General features: G+C 40.4%; 1 protein-coding gene across 1 annotated transcript in view; it reads left to right on the forward strand.

The window, feature by feature from the left end:
• epha4a (eph receptor A4a) overlaps nucleotides 1-1781 on the forward strand; it is a 42542-nt gene extending 40761 nt beyond the window's left edge. Inside the window, exon 18 of the mRNA XM_035423130.1 lies at nucleotides 90-1781. The gene's annotated coding sequence lies outside the window, so the exon portion shown is untranslated. The remainder of the gene's footprint in view (nucleotides 1-89) is intronic.
• The last annotated feature ends 17955 nt before the right edge of the window (nucleotides 1782-19736 follow it).

Raw genomic sequence — 19736 nt, forward strand, 5'->3', positions numbered from 1 at the left:
ATGATGCATCTCTTTATCTTGATAGTGTGAGCAGGAGAGGCATTATTCTGATTGATCCCGCTCATCCGTTCTTGTTTTTCCCTCCCCAGTGTCCGAACCAATGACTGGAGCCCGTTAGCATCAAAACCTCGATCTCACCGGCTGTTCTTGAAACACAAGGCAAACTCCACAATGACTGGAAGTGAAGCCTCCATCTTCATCCTCTGGATACTGCTTGCTTCTCCAATTCCAAACTGTTCCAACGATTTCCCATGATGCCACAGGTCCACGTAGAATGTAGAGAAGAAAGAAATGTATAATTTTCAGGTTCACAGCTTGCCAGAACCTATTCCTATGTATATGTAAACACGGATTCTGCAGATTTGGGGGGTTTTTTTGTACTTTTTTTTTTTTTGCTTAATTTTTATTATGTTTACATAAAACAGAAGCGGTGTGTGTGTGTGTGTTTGTTTGTGTGCGCGCGCATCTTGTGAACACAGTCATGCTCTCTTTTTCCATTGTGGATTACGTTGAAGAAAAAAAATCTAAAAAGATGAAAAAAGAACTTGGATTGATTATTCATTTAAAAAACAACAACACGGTACGTTGCTCCATATCCTTTGATGCATCCAGGAAAGACATCATAGATGCAATGAAATCACTATGTGAAGAAAATGAAATGGATGTGCTTTTTGCTCCCACTATGAAGGAAAGACCCTGGGAAATTGTGTTCATAGCAATGTAGTCTCTCCGCAGGGGTAGGAATTAGTGACAGTCCCCACACTTTGCCCAACCCCCACCCCCCAACATAACATTTGCCCTTTGCAGTGGCACCAATGGTCCACAGGAAAGAAATGTGGCGTAATGGAGAAAAAAGACATTAGAGATTTTGTGAGGCAAAATGTTAGCCATCAGTGACACGCATTTTTGTAGTTCCCATACTATTTATCATGTGTGACCAAGAAGCAGAAGAAACAATAGGGAAGTATACTGTATAGGTTATGGGTTGTCACTTCAAGAACTGATCTGCAGTCATTTTGACTGGTGAACCTTATGTGACTTTTGGTCATTTGGTACTAAGACCATGGACCATATTTGGGCATAAACACATCTTTTTAGGTCAGCTGTGAAACACAGCCCTGCTATAAGGGTTTAAAATAAAAGACATTGAACCACTTTTTGAGTTCCAAGACAAAGAAGAATGAATTAAAGTTGGGCACATATGTACATTAAGGTATATTAGTTTAAAGTACAGTATATGCAGGAATGCTTTGGGGAAATATTGTGCTACATGTTTGTCATCTGATTATCTTATCTATTTTTTTTGTTTTTGTTTTTATCTTATTTTCATCAAATGCTGGTCAAGACAGTTTATTTAAGGTATGCATTTGTTTTTGTTATACATTTAATGGTCTCGTGCCAGTTCAATGTTCAGTTGAGTTTTATTTAGCTTTCAACTTGATTTTAACCTGCATGTACTGTCAGAGCAGAGAGGTGTGTTTTGTACAATGCATTTCAATTGAATTTTATCATATGAAAAAGTTTAACTAAAACAAGATTTTATTTTGTTGTGTGAATCCAGGTGCCATATGACCCAGTCATGTAGATTAACATTGTTTTGCATTTCTAACCTTACTGTTGATTTTTTTTTTCTCATGAATTTAGGTACATTGTAAATTATGTCATTTATTTATGGTCTTTTATATCTAGTTTGTAAATTGTAAAATAGCAAAATGAGGAAAAATAAAGGTCTGCCAAGTGTGTTCTTATTCATGCAAAAATATTAAATGTATCAGATCCTACTTGCGTCCACATGAGGGTTTCAAAACACTGTAGGAAAGGGAAGACATCTTTATACTTTATACTTCCAAATACACAAACTCACAAGGGTATATTGGAAAGGGTTTCAGTAGCTGCGGGGATGTCCTCTGACATCTGTCGAGGTACGACCTTGACATCATTCCTTTTATCATAGCTGTAATACTTTATTGTGGAAATGTAGTCTTTATCCTTGTGGGAGACTGGTGTTTCCAAAGGCACACATGAATGTATTCCAAATTTCAAGTAAGTACGACATGCCTTATGTAACCAGAAATGTTTCTGAATGTACAGACAGTTCATCAGTTTTGCAAAATAAACTTTAAAAATGATGTAACAGAATTAAAAATTTAAAAATAAGATGAATTATGCATAGGCATGAAATATTTAAATGGTTAAACATTCATGAAATATTTTAAATATTTTTCTATTCATTAAATATTTATTAAATGTTTGAAACATTTAGTAAATGTTGAAAAACTAATAGTAACTCAAGCTTGAGTGTTTCAGTTTCTCAGATATATTGATACATAATTTTGGCGCATAGTAAAAAATAATTTAAATATTAAAATGGTAAATAAAAAAATCATTTCAAATCTTTGAAGACTATATTTGGAAAGAGTAGTCTTCTGTAATGTGAAGCAAATGCATGCTCAAAATCAATGTGTTTTATATTGAATTTGAAATTATAGACTAAGGGCTGATCAGCCCAGAGTCTGAAGGGTTGCAGTCTTTACTGGGCTAAACCCTGTCCCTGGAGGATTGCAATTTAGTAAGGTTTCTTACGTTTCCCAGAATGGTTTTGATTGCAAGGGAAGGGGGGGGGAGGGGTTGGTGTTTTAGTGGATTCCTCTCTCTCTCACTCTCTCTGCCTTTCTGCCTCTCTCTCTGCCTCTTGCTCTCTTTCTTTCCATCCCAAAAGTCTTAAAGAGTCTTCCATCCCTCCCAAAGTCTGGAACACGGTCTATCCGCGACCGTTACCTCATGCGTCTTCAAAGTTTGCTTTGACAGCGTTCTCCATCCTTTTCAGTCCCATTTTCTCCGCTCCTTTCTGGCGCGCGCTCCCCTAACCCCCGCCATGTCCTGCGCTTCACCCGCACCATCTCACGTCGGGTTTACATCTGCGCTCAATTCAGCCCGCGCCTGGCTCCAATTCCTGCGCTTTCAGCGGGGAGCGTAAACACACGTGGTGTTTGAAGGGCGGACATGCCTCTGGGGCCGGGATTGTGTTCAATGCGAGTTGCATATCCCCCCCCCCCCTGCCCGAATGCCGCCGCTACCCCCTTCCCCCGACGCGCGCTCTTTCATCCAGCGTTTGTGTAAACCTCAGCGTTGATTGTGAGTAAACGACGCTTGGCAGGGAGACCCGATATGTGGAAATAATGCCTCGAAGAACAATCCGGCAATCACGCGGAATGTGTGCTTGTTGCGGCGCGGAAACCGCGGCTCTAGGACTCGCCCCGTCAGCTTTCCGTCCTAGATGACGGGCCGCTTTTAGGGCCGAACGCTGCCGTTTTGGCACCGACGCCGTACGTGCATTTAATCAGCAAACATCTGTTTCCCGCGGTCGTACCAACAATGATAAGTGCTGATTGCCCAGGTCTTTGAAGTTTAAGCGGGGTAAAGGTAATTTTAGAAGTACAGTTAATTTCGCCTCAGCCGCGAGATGCTTTATTCTGACAATCACGTTATCAAGGAATGCATAAATTAAAAATCAACAGGAGATTATTGTGTACGAATGTTGGTGCCTATCAGCTCTGTAGAGGCATTGGTATGATTACACAAGAACACCACGTGCAGCAGCTCTGTCTCGTGAGACCAGACATTTTTGGTGTTTCTTTTTTTTTTTTTGTAGATAAGGAGTTTTCTAGAAGTTTCTTGAATTCACAATCCATGAAAGGCCATGAAACTAAAGCTCCATCATGAATATTTAGATTAAGGCATATGTCTCTAATTGCAGAGGAAGTTGCCTTGTTCCTGTTTGTTTAAGAGAAAGTTGCAGTGATACAGTTGGATGTACACAGTCCTAGATCCCTACATAAAAACTGCTTCAAGCTGTAGGGAAGTCTGCAAACTGCAAAACCAGCAAAAACTTTCATGTTTCAAAGGATGGGGGAAGGTGGCCAACAATTCTGTTCTACCTCCAGGACATTGCAGATCTCTTACTTTTGCAGAGTCCTTTACTTTCTTTGTAGACACACTTGGGGTTCTGTAGCAGTCATTAGGGAAGAGGTGGACCATTTTTAAAAAGACAGCTAACATACTGCACGCCTCAGCCATAATAATCCAGTCATCAATGAAAAGCAACACATCATATTATTATGGTATAATTACAGTACACCTCACCTCACAAAACAAAATATACTCATTTTACATTAGTGGTGAGCTCTTCCCCGCCAGTTTGACCTCTCTGTCTGTAAGCTTGCTAATAGGTTTATTTTATTTGAATATGAATACCATCTCCAAAAGGAGTGGTCCTAGGTACAGGATAAAATAGTAAAGATTTCTGCAACTAAGTTCCAAAGTAACATGACCACTCCTGGAATACACTGTGAGAGCATATACCCGGGTTTTAATCAGAAGTTCTTGTTTTGAGACAATAGTAGTCAAATGACCACTGTGTACAAATTTAAAATACATTAAAAACTATTTACATTCCATCAATAAATGATTGCTATACTGTAACAAATTGTTGAACACATAAAATAACACCACAATACTGGGCCATTATGAAAAGATATTTTACTTTTCTGGATTCAGAGAAACCAACAACAGAGAACAAATTGACACAAAATGAAACTCGGACAAGCAGTGGGTGAGTGATTGCGAAAGAAGGATAGTCATGAATTGGCAGGAATGAAATAGCGTTAAGAGAGGCCTCAGGATTCCAAACTCCACTGTGTTCCTCCACTCAGACTTGGCTAACTGACAATAGATGTTTCTTTTCTGCCCGTATGTGACATGGACTTTATGTTTTCCAGCCCATTTTGCCCTTGATGGAAATTAAAAGAGTGCTTTGGGCAAAATAATGTGGCTGTTTATATACCAGTGACATTTTTTTTTGATATGCCCATCTATCACATTTCCAACCGAAAGAGAGAGAGAGGCCCAATGTGCAAAATGGGGGTGTTTACATAAGCCAGCGTTGGGGATCTGGCTGAGCTACAGGCCTCCCTTGGCTTAATCATCCACCCATATCCAAAGCTTTTTCTCGGTCTCTCTAAGATAATTGATATTAGCTCTGTTGACGACCCCATTGTGGAATAATGTTACAGGAAAAGGCCACTGCATGAAGGGCTGGCTGCAGGGTCTAGATTCTCCAAGCGTCTGAGCTTGGAAGGGACTCAACAGCAACTCCCAGGGCTGACATTGTGTGATTACATGTGTGTATATGTTTTTGTGTAATTACCTAGAGCTTAGCGTTCCAGAATAATGCAAATGTCATGAGAACTGTTATATGAAAGCCTGATTTAATCAAACCCCTGTGGTTTGCTCTCTGGTTTGTTCGCTTTGCTCTTACAAGTTACAAAAGGATCTTTTTAAAAGAGATTCTCTCATTCTTTTCTCCCCAGCTTTGCCGTTGACACTATGTCACCTGGGCTCACAGAACAAGCCTTGCTGGTAAAGCACATTCACTGTACTGACACACTCACCTCTGAGTCAGCCACTCTAGGAAAGCTAGCAATGATGTAGCTCTCTACTGCCCGCTGCTTAGCCTGTGGGTGCTTTGGCATATGGGAGGAACTACTGCAGTTATGACCAAAGGAACCAAAGGAACTCCAGTCAAACTAAAACAAACGCTTTTCTTGGTGGGATGAAATCAATTGTGCCCTTCTGCTGTGGACTCCTGGTCATAGTTGGTTCATGATTCTTAACCCTGCAGCCATAGGATCCAGCATCCAAGCACAGTGGGCACCTTTACCAGCTGAGCTATTCCACAGCCTTGGTTATATTAAATAAATAAATACACATTAATGATCAAATTTGAGTTTGAATTGAATGAAGGGCTGTGCTTTTGAATTGATGGTTAAATTGAATGTGTTTTCACATATGTTACCATCACTGAGCTCCACCATTTGTATTCAGAATGCAGATGCCTGGGTTATTGATGCATATATATTATTTCTGACTGCACATGTAATTAGGGTGAATGTAATGACAAATACTATTAAATGATAAATGAATTATGTTCAGTTGCATCCCACCTATGGAACAAAAGATTTTTCAAAATGTAAAATGCACTGTACACTGATTGCTTTCAGGGTGATGGCCTGGAATTGTATTGAAAATTCCCTCTATTGCTTGATTGCCCTCAGGGTTAATAAATGATTGCTGTTGTCTGGTCAAAATGAGGGAAAAGAAATAATTTCTGTGACTACCTATGGTGACTGCTCTGTGGCTGGCTCCATGCTAACATGGCAGTGTTGTTGTGTGTACCTCAATGAATATGATAACTTCCTTTTTATGCCCTGATTGTGCATTTGGTAAGATAAATTCTATTGTTTTCATATCCCAGGAAGGATGCACTACTGTTCAATTTTCCACATAGCAGATACAATAGTTTGGCTAATTTGCTGTTGATTTTTTTTATACTATTGAAAATATATAGAAAGAACTGCACACCGATCTAGACAATGAGTACATTAAGCTAGCAGCATTGTTAACAGCGCACAAATCATGATTTATAAAAAGGTTTATTATCTAGTTTTTTCCAAGTTAATATTGTGGGAATTCTGCAGTTCTAATCCTGAGAGTTGCCTTTGTATATTTGTACATCATTAACCAATGTGAAATCCTCAGTCATTTTTCCCCAGTCCAACCGAGCAGCTAGAATTCAAACGCCATATGTGAAAGCACTCTTTACTCCGCTGACAAGTAACGTGGTGAAAATGACCTTTTTTTTAAAAAAGGGAAAGTGAGGGACGGAGCCCGTTCCCGGTGTTAACTGTCCTCTCGCTTATTTTCACTGAAGTGCAAATTCCTGATCCGGCCACTTCCCCCTCTCATCAGCGCGTAATTTAGCTGGCCAGTGTTCCGGAACACATCTGACAGTAATTCACACTGCAGAGAGGCCAGAGGGAACACCGAGGACAGAGGAGGGAAAGCCGCTCGGTGGCCAAGAGCAACACGGGCTCCGCAAAGAAACACAACAATCAGCAGCTGTGATGTCAGTAACGCCTGACATCGACTCGGCGCGGAAATTTTCAGCGAGTGGCATTATATATCGTAAACAATTGAAATGATTATTATTTTGTGTGAAAGCCCATTTGCCAGAGACCAAAAAAAAAAGTGTATTACTGGAAACCATTAGACAGAGCTCAGAACTGCTCCACAGCAACCCCATTTTTAGAAACATTCTACAGGACAGAGCAATTTACCACAGGATTATAGCAATTTACTACTGTGCCATGCTACTGCCAGTTTAGGCCAGTTATTTCAGTTGTCATACAATATATTGCTGAAATTGATTGTCTGTAAAACTGAGAAAACAACATGTTGAAGGTAAATGCTGTGAGATTTAACAATCATTCTCTTTTAGGCCTTATTATTCTCTCTACTGTAGGTTGTGTAAGTGCATGTGCTTGTGTGTGGGCATGTGTGTGTATTGTGTGTGTGTATATTCTGTGTGAGTGTGTGTGTGTATTGTGTGTGTGTGTGTGTGTGTGTGTGTATACATTCTGTGTGTGTGTATGTGTGCATGTGCATGAGGAAAGGACCAACTGCAAATGCAGGGGTGCAAAGGTTGTTACCCGTGAGGCTGAGGTTTCACCCCTGTGATGGATTATTATACTGGGTCACTGGTTCCTTCTAACTATAAGTGAAGTGGGAGAGATTCATTGCAGTCCTCCCTCTGTTTCCACTGGCCTGACTTGGGTCAACCGCACCTGAGGCAAGCTGGAGGTCTGTTCACCACAAGTGGGCCTGGATTTATCCTATGTTGGTTAACCCCAGATACCAGAGTAGGGTCACCCAAGGCCCTGGTGAGTCAGGTGGAATTACGCATTTTTATTCCGTAAAATATAGATGGAAAGACTCTTGAATGACTCTTGAATAAGTCCATACTCTTTCATACAAAGTGGCAGCATAGTCTTGTTTCCATATTACGCATCATTCACACTACATAAAGTAACATTTTAACTCCCATGCAATACATCACAACTGCAAACTTGTTCACCACAATAATTTAAAAAAAATACTTGCTCCATAACAGAAGTAGTACATGAACAAACATCAGCACCTCATATTCTATCACAAGACAGCAAGACAATGCATAAATCAGTCATCCATTTAATTACAAACAAGCACTTTTTCTGGAAGAGCAACAGTGAATAGATTCAACTGCGTATAAAAGATAGAATACGAACAATATAACATCCATGGCTTTTCCTTTGTTTTTTTATTCTATTTGTTATATTTTGAATAATTGTTGGGTGTAAAAATTATCATAATTTATTAAATCATAAGACAACAACCTGACAAATCAGAATGTAAAATTTGTTGGACATTCTAAAATTCCAGGAGGCTGCTCTGATTTGTTAGGTTTTCATCTTATGATGTGATCACATGAGTATGTGTACAAGTAAGGCACAAAAATGGAATAATTTAATTTATCATATAATATATCATATAACTTACCATAATGCTTCCACTCCATGTCTCCACGCCATATGAACTCTATTCTTGCCCTTGTTTGTATGGCTTAATGTAATGTTCTATGAAATTATTATCAAGTTGCCGATTGAGTCTGCACTTTTTGGACTTGCTATATCCCCTAAGACTATTATTTCCCCCTATAGGGAATTACTGCACTTGCCGAATGGCAGTAAAGTGAATCTCTGATTTAACGCATTAATTAATACCAAGCTCTACAGATGGACTGGAGCTTTGAAGCTGAAGAATACAAGCTGGTGCTCTTCCTTAGAGGAAGATTTCCCAGGGAGTTTCTCCCCTTCCATTAACTGGCATTATTCTGGATTCGTAGTCCATTTCAGACCTGAAAACGCTTCTGTCTCATTATTTTTAATGATTTGAAACAGCGTAGGTTGAATATAGCTTCATTTGGGACCAGGAAAAAAAACAGCCCACATTCTACATACCAACTATATAGGTTCCTGTTCCCTTATGCCGTGTCCTAAAGAAACACAAGCCTCAATTTTCTATCCACCTTGATTTAATTTTCCTCAATTAGTTACGCAGGTACTGCGTTTCCCCTTCCAGAAAACACAAAAGAAGAGTCAGTGCGTAGGCTCTGTAATTAATACGAAGTATAAAAATATCTCATTTAAAGAGACAGTTGGTGTAACACCCCCTCTAAATCTTGGTGTTCTGGAGACTTTTACTGGGGCATACATGTCAGGTTCTCACAGTGCGTAGGGAAGAAAGTCAAGCACTGCCAGCCGTAATGAAATACTATCCACGGGCTTATCTGACCTTGGAAGAAAGAGAGTTTTGGAGAAGAGATGAAAAAGGAAGTGATAAAGAGGGGTTATTGGTAACAGCAGAGCGTAATAACAATGCTGCATATCTCTGAGTCATGGTCCAGCCAAGTCTCTGACCTTGGCTGTAAACAGACATTGGTCAGTCGTTTCTGAGCATTCTGCACAGGCCAAGAGCAAGGGTTTGAGGCCAAGGGAATGTGAGTATGTGTGCGTGTGTTTATGGTACAGGGACACACACACAGTAGTGCTTCTGTAGTCTCATTTTAAAAAAAGGGTATTTCCATTTTGAAGCTAGCAACCTTACTTTTAATTGAATAATCGTTGCCAGCCACATTAAAACCCATTAGAACATTCTTTTTTTAAATGATACGTGCCCTTTTCAATGATTTGCTATCTTTGGCTTCTTTGTGAATGGTCTCTCCTTGCTATCCATCCTTCTTTATATTAATAAACCTTTTTCACATCGCAATATCTAGTGCTAAGACATTCTCCTTCGTCTAACTTGAATAGCATGTCAAGTTATATCAATAGAAAATGTGACTTGTTTCCATTGAATACTCACCCTTTGTATCAGTGATAATGAAGTCTCATTCGGAGTAATGGCATATGCAACACGCAGTTCATACCCCTACAGTTGAAGAGTCAGCCCATAATTCAGAGGGTTGAGAGTCCACATGTCACTGAACATGTTTACTTCCTGAGAATCTCTGAGTTCATCAGAACTGGAAAAGACCAGTTGTCTATGCACGATTGTATAATCCCTGCGCTTGCTCGAAGTCTCAAACCTTGCCGAACCATCGGAAATCAGAAAATCTTTCAAAGACCTTATATCTTAGATCTTATTTGACTAAGCGGCGGCTTCCTGCTGTTGCCCAAGAGCTGAACTGTGATGCATGAGAGGCAATCAGAGAGGCTCACCCATAAGAGGGATCTGAGGACAGATCAGCAGGAGAGAGAGAACTGCCAAGAAATGCAAATGAGGGTGTGAGGAATATGTGAACTTGATATTTTATGATTCATCCTTTTTTCAAAATTATGTGAACTTGATATTTTGCATATTCATCGTTTTTTAAGTGCAGCCCGGTTTATGTAAATATATCCCAGCAGAAGTGGAATTTATTTTTTGACCCTCCTGAGGAGCAGAATGAATGTTTTCTTCACAGATAAATTATTTTCACAGATTAACCAATACCACTTAAAATTAATGCTACAAAAATGAAATGGCTATGTGTGCTCCACAATGACATATTACCTAATTCTAAGATTAAATAAGAAGGGATATCAAAAGGATAGCTTTAAATAATTTCAAGGCTATCCCAAAACTTTTCCTATTCTGTGCTAAATGGGATCAGAGGTCTAGACACAAGGGTCTTGTCCTCATCTTGAACTTTTGACTCATATGCACTTGCCATTTCATTTCTGTTTTTCACTTTTTACTGCTAAGCACATATTTCTTAATCCTTTATATAACCAGGGAAGCTCCATTGTGAACACACCCTGGGAGAAAGAGAGAACAGTTGCAAGTGGGGAGTCAGAGAGAACTAAAGCCCCTCGAGCAGTTGGTTGATTAAGGGCCTAGCTCAGGGGCCCGAAGGCAGAGTTTTTTTTTTCTTGTAGGAAACCAAATTCATCTCTCCAGATACAGCATCCCTATATGCCCACCAGGGCAACACAACGGGGCCCACCAGGGAAACACAGGGCAAAAATCAGCAACTCCACAGTCGCCATTCAAACACCCTACCACTAGGCTCTATCAGGCTTTCCCCATTAAACCATCTAACCACAATTGTAGAAGGTAGGATTGCTTACATGGAAAGTTACATAGGTTTTCTGCAGCCCCTTCTGTAAATTCGGGCAGAGGCAAGAAATGTCAGCTGAACAACTTCTACAGCCACACTAATTTCCGAATGGCACAGCTCAAGCATGTTAAGCATTCCCTAATGAAAGAAAGCAAGCAAGCATGAGAACAAGCAATGGCAATTAAGAGAAGAAAAAAACAGCCGAAACACGACGTTGCCCCATCCCTCTTGGATGAGAGGTTTTGTGGTTGGCACGACGATGCGGAATGTTCTGATTCCTGTCAAAGCTTCTCTGTCTTTGATAGTGATTTCTTTTCTTATTCCTACTACCACTTGCATTACATTGCATTGCCACAAGCCAATGCTGAAAATGGAACATAGAATCACATTGACCCAGAAATGTACTTTTCCGCCCACATCATCACACCCCATGCCTCCTACCCCCACCCCCAAACACACGCACACACATGCCTCAAACTCAGCTGAGCCAGTCACATCTCTTTCCAAAGGTTTAAAGGTGTCCAACAAAAGCCCAGGGCGAAGTAATGAACAGCCCACTCAGTGCGGGTGGCTAAAGGTAATCGGATTGTTTGTGATGCTGAATAATTCAGGGTTACGGTACCAGGCAAATCCAGCGCTGAGCCTGTATGCAGTAGCCTTTAATACAACAGAATAAAAAAAGTTCACACTGTATTAAACTTTTCCCACGCTTCCTTCCTGAACAGAAAGAATCCCACAAATAAAACAAGTCTGAAACTAAATCAGATTATTTAATTTATGGTGCCACATTTAACACCTGATTAGAGACTGAGCATTTTTAATTTTCTCAGTTCATTGACTGCTAGGGCCTTAAGCTTAGAGTGTGGTAGGGGGCATAGTTCAATAAATCAATGCCATGCCATATCGTCTTAGAAGAACTTGCCTGGAGAAGATGAAGAAGAAGAAAAAAAAAGAAGACGAAGAAGATGCACCCCTCACTCCATTCCCACGGTGGAAGGCCATGTTGATGGTTGAGTCAGTCACTGTAGCAGCCAGAGAGAGGACTGAAGTGGTAGTGTTCCAGAGCACACAGGCTTCGGTAAGAGAATTTTGGCATCGGCTGTCAAAGAAAACAAGGGCTGCTGGACCAGTCTATGTGTATACATTAAAACAGCATGGTTTGGAGCAACTAGGCGCCCAGTCACATTCCATGTAAATGCAGATCCAAGAGAACACATTAGGTCGGCCCCCTCAGCCCCTGTGGGAAAATGATTCATAAAACACAAATCCTTGAAGACACGAGCTCAACAGAGCCATGTGATGAGATGCAAAACTGACACACAATATGTCTGCACATATGATGGTTCTCTGCTCATCCTTGATTGGTTAGACGGAAAGGAAAGAGAAGGCAAAAAATGAAAACTGTGCTGATTAGTCCATTGAAATCACCCTTGGCCTCAAGGATCACTTGGCAATATCATTTCAATGCAGGCTCCTCCTCGCCCTCTCCGCCCACTGCAGACCCTCTGATTAGGAAGCCAACTCTGAGTTGTGCTGATATCACACAACTCTTCCAGGGAGACAGCGGGAGGGATTCCTGACCTCCCGGACAGTGAACTGTAAACAAAGTGCTTTTCCTATGGAAGTCAAGTGCAATTGTCTTCCTGTTTCTTGTCAGTAGTGTTTTCCTTGGCACTAACTGCCCTGCCTGCCCCACCATTGGCCATTGAACGATAAGTGAGAGCTAAAGGAAAGCTTTTTATTTCCAGCTGACTTATAGCATTCTTGTCACGTGCAGCGACATAATGGTTGTCATTGTGAGAAAGGGTTTGGGTCCTCTTTATTGGAGGAAAAATAAATTAACCAATGTGAACACATATATATATATATATAAATAAAAAATAATTTTAAAAAATTATATATATATATAATTTTTTTAAATTATTTTTTTTAATTATGTGCATGGTAGACATCCCATAAACTTATAAAATTTTGAGTTCCATCTGTGCATTCAATTGACATTTTGGGAAATTCAAATAGTCAACTTGCAAATTCACTTGTATAGGAAAAACAGGGGAAAAAAAAGAAATAAAGCTATAGTGAATTGTAGCAATTCCAGGTTGAATTAAATCACACAACCAAAATAATGCTAATGCCATTTGGAAGGCTCTTGTTGAAAAAAGCAAAAAACTACATAAATTAATAAAAAAAATAAATTACTAGACCAATCTTGTGACAAAGGTGAAAGGTCTGGATTTAATCAACATTTGCCCATAATTGTATTCAAAACTAAATAAAAGTTTTTCATTTGTTAACAAACATAGCTTGCCAAATTTATCAATCATCCAAATTGGCTTGAAAATTGTGTTTGTTAAGAAACAAGGAACACTTGCACTTAATTGTGAGTCCACGGTAAAGACAAATGTTGATCTGAATTAATGTCCAAGTCTTAGTCTCACTGAGGAGTCTGTTGTGCTATTTTAACTCAAATGCATGTTTTTATTAGCTGAAACAATTTCAGGGAAGAAAGCCAAAGTGCCAGATGGTTTTTCAATCTCACAAGCCAGTTCAAAGCCAACGAACATTCAGCCAGTTTGGGCTTCAAAAAGCCGAAGCCGACAACATTAGTTTTTTTTTTTTTAAAACAAAAAAAAAAAACATTTTGAGGCTGAGTGATAGCACGGTACAGTATTGAGTTCTGCATAACTTTGCCGACCTCACTGTGACCGTACGCACAAGGAAGCGGCTCTGCATTGTGGCTGGCAAGCCTTAAATCTGCCCTCTCGGCGATGGAGTGAAACTGCGACTTTGAAGAGCTAATCGGTTTAGTGGAGTTGGACATAGTTCTCAGTCACGGCTCCCTTCTCTTTATGACATCTTGACAATGTCTCTTTTATTACTCCGGCATGGAATTTGTTTCAGAGGGATACCAGCCACCCTCGCCATACAGTGATCCAATCTCTGTTTAATGTTGTATCCCTGGTTGTTATTTGTTCATTTAAAAATAAAACATAAAAAATAAAACCAAAAGAACTTATAATCACTTATTTGATTATTTACATTTATGTAAATCATATAAGTATATTACAATGCAGGAATTTTGAAATAGTTTCATTATAAATCAACACCCGCTTTGGGATTGTTACATGAACTGTGAATTTGCTTGCGTGCAATTCAAAAAACTACCTTTAAAAAGTATAAAAATGAAATCAAGTATAAAAAAATCAAGTACAAAATAAAATCATTTTGTGGAGAAATGTATACAGGAGCCCTTGCCTATGACCGTCTGTTTCTTCTCAATGCTCCAGAGTTGCTTTTTCATTCCATGATTAGTTTATGCAATTGGTTCTTAATCTTTTAAGACCGTACCCTGCAATCCAACTGAGGGGATGCCTTTACTGTGCAACCAGGCGTACCCAAATGCGTAGTGATGAGAAAACGGGGGGGAAAAGGGTTTTAAAAATGTTTCATTCTTGGATATATTTCCATTTAAATACGTCTTATTTCAGCTCAGGCCTTGCGGCAGGTGTTCCCATGGCAACCATGGGCCCAGAGGTACACAGCGCAAACAAAAAAGTAAAAACGATAAAGAGACCCATCCTCACAGGGAAGGCACATTGGTCCTGGGGTTGTTTGAGCTTTTGACAGCTCAATGACCTCACAGCAGGACAATCCACCCTTTATTGTTGTGCTGTCAATGAGTTTGAAAAGCTGAGGGTGGGGGTATGGGTGGTTACATACAATTACTACCAGATTTTAGACGTTGGAAGTTTATTTTTTTCCAATAATTCTTTTTATTGCATCTTTCCCTGGTGAACCACAAGGGAGATGTCAAGTTGTTTTTTCTACGCACGAACACACAAGCACACATGCATACACAAACGTACCCCTCCTCCTTTAACCACTGGCTCATTCTAAAAAATTCAAATCTCAAGAAGTCAAAAGACTGGGGGCTCTGCTTTGATCAAGCAATCTACTCTGACTGGATTATCTCCTCTTGATTTACTGTCACTTGGCACTGTCATGGATTCCCTGCATGATATGCATGTCGCCCACACAGAGGTCTTATGCTCTCAGATGGAAGTCTCCAGGAGTTTTAAAAACAAGGATAGCATGTGATGATGTGGGAAACATTATTGTTTGGGACATTTATTTGTCCAGGGATGCAAGGCCTGTGACTGGGGCCATCCACTTTGCAAATGTCCACACTCTTCCATGGTATTATATGTGGCTGAATCCTCCTATCAGCTGATGAGAAGCATTGGCAGGAGATGGATGTATCTCTCACTGTCCTCTACAAAATATTATTTGAACTTGGGCAATCCTACCATGTAATTAGGTAACAGTTTAGCTTAGAAAATTCAGTAGGAGTCCCACAGGGATCAGTGTTTGGTCCTGTCCTGTTTTTGACCTTGCAGGTTTACCCCTGGGCATCCAGCACACAATGTCCTTTGTCTTATTTCTGAACCGCTGCTAATCTATCTTTCGTCCAACTGCTGCCCATGTACTCAGTCACTCTGAACAAGCACATCCTCTAAATTAAAAAATGTAAACATAGATATTAGTGCATATAAAAACTGTATGTGCACCTGTGCGTGCACACACGAATGTCCATGTGTATGTATTTGCATGTGAATGAACGTGTGTGTGCATGTGTGAGTGTGTGTTTTCCTTGCAGAAGGTAGGAGAAAGGTAAATAAAAAACCTCTCCCAGAATAATTACCTCTCCAGACAGAGTGGTCCTTTAAGCCACTCAACATTGCACAGGTAATTATCCCCACCCCCATCCCAAATCCCAGCTAAAATATCCAAGCCCTGCACCACTTAGCTTCAGCTGTTCACAAAACCATGGGGTGGAATGGCTACAGAGCTGTTCTGTGGCACTCATGAATCGATTCTGATGCTTTTCATAATGATATCCAGCTTTGGCTGACGCACACACCATTAAGGGGTTAAAAAGATTACTGTCGGGGAAATCCATTGAATACACATCAGTTTAACAGCCACACATTTTATTTTCAGTATGAGCAAATCCCTCCCAGCTGTTGGACAATGGGCTTCCCTTAACTCAGGGTTTTAAGGCAAAATGGTGCTCACTTGGACTATGGCCTGTTGATATGTTTTCTGTTTATGGTTAAAATATGAAAGTGAAATTTTTTTTCCATGTGGTTCATGTTCAAATTTTTTTGGGGGGCTTTTCCAAATAACTTCAAATTGATAAATGAATTTATGTACATGCAAAATTACAAACATTAGGTAAGCTACTTTACGACAATATTTTTAGACAATATTTTGTCAATGTCCAGAAACGCATTAATTCTCACATTTCTTAATTATGTAAAGAGAGGATGATGAAATGACAGTATAACAATTGTATTATTGCATTTCTTGTAATTAATATAGTAAAAATTAAAAAGTGTGGTTAATTAACATTAGGTTTTGTGTGCACGGTCTTCGTTTATTGTTTTTATCAGTGAATTTCACACGGTGAATGGTATTTCACAGCACTGATGACTTCACTTCTAATTAAATTCTATGCGGATGGAAGAAATTACAGAGAGAGACAAGAACATTGTGCTTGTTTGTTCATCAACCAGTCAAGCAGCAAAACCCTATTACAGCATGCTCATTTTAAACAATTGAGAGGGAAAAGGTATTATAAAAGTCGATTGAAATGGAAAACCTTATTATCAGCTTATTCCTGGCTTTAAGATCATTGCTGTCAGGAGACTTCGGGGCACTGCAAGTGGGGAGGGGCGACAGAAGATGGGCCCTGATTGGTCTAAATCAGTGACACGCCAGCAATTGGGAGTGAGATGTCAAGCTTTTGGCCCAAGGACCCAAGAGGCTAAAACTGGTTATGTGTGACATAGCGGATATATGATATCCCACCATACCATAAAAACCAGATTTTTACCATCAAACCATTGGTGCATCTGGTGTGTTGAAGGGGGGGGGGGGGGGTGCAGTGAAAGCTGGAAGTGGTATCAGAGATCATGAAGAGGATTGATTTATGAGAGAATGAAACATGGCCAGCACACCAGGGAGAATAATGACTGCAGCCAGCAACCATGCTGGGAACTATAGGCCTTTCAAAGGCTGTCCTTTCCCGCTGCTGTGAAAGGCTGAGAGAGAGGGAGGGAAACCTTCTTTTCTGCAAAGGAGAGAGGATTATGTCCCCCAACACATTCCTTTTGCTTTTGGACAATGGTTTTATCTACATGCTAGCATTGGCATCAACCCTTAAAATTCTCTGCTCTGTATACAATGGAGGACTCAGATTTATAACTAATGCTAGATCATGGAATTCAGCTCGGTGAGCTAATCCTGTCTCTTGTTGCATAGCGAGCAAGGGCAGTGATCCCAAATCTGCTGCAGGCCTAACACATATTCTCATTGCCTTTCTCTGAAATCTCTATTCCGAGCAGAGTTGGTGAGCGGTTGATTTAGTAAAAGGCACAAACATTTCATAGGGTCATTCCACTGTATTGGAGGGAGGGAGAGAGAGAGGGATAGACAGCGAGAGAGGCAGAGAGAGAGAGAGAGAGAGAGAGAGAGAGAGAGAGAATAAAAAGCACAACCAGTTGTAAGGTTGCTTCCTCCAGTACCAGCCAATAATAATACAGGTTCCTACCATACTTTGTGTGGTTTTGACCTTTGTTTGCTACTCAAAAGTTTATTGCTCTTTATCCTTAATTATGTGTTTCAGAATAATTTTGAAAATGAAAATAGAAAATGTAGTAATTTAGTGTCTTCAACGAGGATAATCATTTCTGCCAGTGGAAAAATAACAGAGCTAACAACTCCTCCAGGAATGAAAGGAAGAATAAAAGAAAAACAACGAAATGTGACGCTGATGAATTTTACGGTATCAATCCCTCCGTCTCCATCTCAAGGAGAAACGTAATCTTTTCCAGATTCTCTAAGGTTCACCACACCTCATTGTGCTCAGAAGTAATTACTGAGCTCAGATCAGTCGGGCCTGTGGTTAGTCGCCGATAAATCAGAGGCTCGGGGTGGCCCGGACTTCTTTTGCCCTTTCAGATCTCAGTCGGATCACGACGCCTTTAACGACGACGCCGCACGACCACTGACCTGCTCCCGGCGAGATCCCTCCCCCGGACGGCGCGAGCCCTCCCCACACGCGCGCCTCACGTCAGAAAAATAACCATGTCATGACAAATCCCTAAACACAGCCCACCCAAGGCCTCGTTCTAAATAAACATGGGAAAAAAAAAAACCATAGATATTACGTGCATTTAAAATTGGCTCAGGGGACCCAGAGCCCAAAATGTGTGTTTTGCTCTGCGCAGAGGGAAGCGCACTTGCCACGCTTGTCTGTCTCAGACCTTGAGGCATCCACATGACGAGCGCCTAAGAACGTTTTCCAAAATGTTTAGCCGCAGTATTTAAATATTTACTGAGGAAAAACTGGCAATGCCATCCTCAAAGTTATATCACAAGGTACATGCAGAGGGAAGGGGGTGTAGAAGCCAGCTGCATCTGGAAAGACATAAATACTGCAGGCAGGCAGAGAAGTTCATTTGGTAACCATCCTTGGTCTGTTTTTCATGATTAGCAGGCATTTCTTTTAAAGCAACAATTTGCATTCCTTTAAGGTTGATTTCAACTGTGTCAACATGATTTGGAATTTTGTTTTTCCATAAGAAGTCATTTAAAGTTACGACAGAAAAATATGGGTTTAAGTTCAAGCAAATCTCCAAGCTCTCATGAGCAAGACCAGCTCATGCTCAAGAAAAAGCGATAATTTTAAATGAGATGTTTTCAATCTGTTTACACTGCCATGACTAGTTGTGACAGGAACTATGCCATGGTTATGACATAATTATACCGGCATTATAGAATAGAGTTAAATAAATATGTTGCCTAATATAGTATAATGTAAAGCACAAAGGATACATAAATCTACAACACAACATAATTATAAGGAATTAGCTGGTGATGGGTGGTCCTTTTTTCATGAGCTGGAAAAAAATGCATATTTAAAAAAAAAATATTCAGAAAAAGGTTCAGGGCAATCCTCTTGTTCTGAAGACTCCTTATGCCCCATGGGCAGCTGCTGGTGGAAGCTCTATTTATGGGGGGTAATTTGTCTGGGTAAGGACGTGTGAAAGGGTCTTATGTAAAGACCTTCTTCTGTAATGCATCCCATTAGTCATTTACATCACCACCAGCTCCCTACTCACCAATCAATGTCTTCCTCATGGTAGCGGTGAGGCTAAAGAGGTAGTGACGATGATGAAGATGAGGAAGGTGCTCTAACAGGTATGGCAGCCCACGGAGGGTGCGCCTCTAACCCGGTCTGACCCCCCCCCCCCCCCCCCCCCCCCCCCCTCGTGTCCCAGTCATCTGGACTGGCCACCCGGTCTACTTTTGCTAATGGGGGTCATTTATTAAAACCATTTGATTTATCATCTGCTGTGCCGCTGGACACTCCGCATCTGAGAGGAATTATGGTGCAATTAACGGTTTGTGTACTCAGTGGTTATGTGGGGGCTTGAAGGGTGGGGGAGTTGGTTGGAGGGAGGACAAGCAAAGGAACTCTTCAGCTTGGCTGGATCACAGAAAAAGATTACCCTCTGCAAATGAGACAAACATACTTTCAGACATGCAGGTGTTAGACTTTAAAATTCCTCAAAGTGTTTACTTTTCCAAAAAAGAAAAAAAACGAAAAAAGGAAACAAATATAATAGACCCTCTT

This window comes from Anguilla anguilla, chromosome 6 (assembly GCF_013347855.1).
Source record: "Anguilla anguilla isolate fAngAng1 chromosome 6, fAngAng1.pri, whole genome shotgun sequence".
Classification (NCBI taxonomy): domain Eukaryota; kingdom Metazoa; phylum Chordata; class Actinopteri; order Anguilliformes; family Anguillidae; genus Anguilla; species Anguilla anguilla.